Here is a 1,148-nt window from a genome sequence, read left to right as displayed (position 1 = left end):
AAAATGAACTCCCCCAAAAAACAAAAAACAAAACAACAACCTACAAATAGAAATCTCTGCCCTCAGGCTGCTACCAGAGTCCCCTCGCTGGCTGATCAACAAGGGCAAGCTGAAAGAAGCCGAGATTGTGATCAAGAAAGCTGCGAAAGGAAACGGCGTGGAGCTCAGCAAGAAGGCCCTACGACTGGACGAGCTGGAAGTGGAAGGAGAAGGGGAGAGAATCTGGCACATGTTCACCACCCCGGTGCTTTTGATTAGGTCCCTTGTCATCTTTTTCAACTGGTACGTTTTCTCAATAGATATGATAATAAAATGTTTCAGTTGTTTTTGTGTGGTGGTGGTGTGTGTGTGTTGGAGGGGGGGGGGGATTTGATTGTTTGTTTGGTTTGGTTTGTAGGGGGAGATTCATGCCGTTTTGATTTTCTTTTTGGTAGTATTTTTTTGTTAGGGGGTGTCACCATAGTGGATTATTTTTTTGCTTTGGATTGCGTTCGTTTGTTTGTTTGCTTGTTTGTCTGTTTGTTTGTTTGCTATTATTGTTTTTAGCAGGAGGGGGTGGGTGGGTGGAAGGGAGTTCTATGTTTATTTAAAACTGACATTGCCATTGACGGTGTTTCAAAACAAAAGACCCATTCAAAGAGTTATGTTTTCCTATGGTGGTTTTTGAAAGACAAAAGTCTACGGAAATAACCACATACAAATGAATGCTGAGCAAGAGTTCCAGCGAATCGTCCCAGAAACATGCCACAGTTACTCCTAATTTCCAGCAACGTATTCGAGCTTGTCTGGAGAGAAATATGGTCAACACATGGAGCATCACAATAATTAATTTATTTTAAATAGCAACCGCTTTCCCTGAGTTTATTTGGCAACGTCAGTTTCAACAGAAATTAGATCTATTTTTTTTTCAATTTACTCAATCTTTAGTTGAAAACTTTAACAGTTTATATTTCTTGAATACCAGAGCGAGTTTCTTTATTTTGACAAATTTGATGTCCCTTTGGTTGAACTTTATTCTATCAAAGTTTTTGTTGAAATTGTTGCAAAAATGACAGAGTTATTTCTCTTCGAACAGGTCTTTAAACTCAGTGTAGTAATGAACTGTCTTCATAAGAGCATATTATATTATCCTTCGTGAAAGGTTAATG

The 1,148-nt window shown here is 38.8% G+C and overlaps 1 protein-coding gene across 1 annotated transcript in view; it reads left to right on the top strand.

Moving 5' to 3' along the window:
• LOC101860568 (organic cation transporter protein) overlaps nucleotides 1–1,148 on the top strand; it is a 30,925-nt gene that overhangs the window by 20,220 nt on the left and 9,557 nt on the right. The gene's annotated exons all lie outside the window — the stretch shown is intronic.

Source organism: Aplysia californica, unplaced genomic scaffold (genome assembly GCF_000002075.1).
Source record: "Aplysia californica isolate F4 #8 unplaced genomic scaffold, AplCal3.0 scaffold00174, whole genome shotgun sequence".
Taxonomy (NCBI): domain Eukaryota; kingdom Metazoa; phylum Mollusca; class Gastropoda; order Aplysiida; family Aplysiidae; genus Aplysia; species Aplysia californica.
The sequence above is the reverse complement of the archived record's forward strand: the minus strand, read 5'-3'. Positions and strand labels throughout refer to the sequence as shown.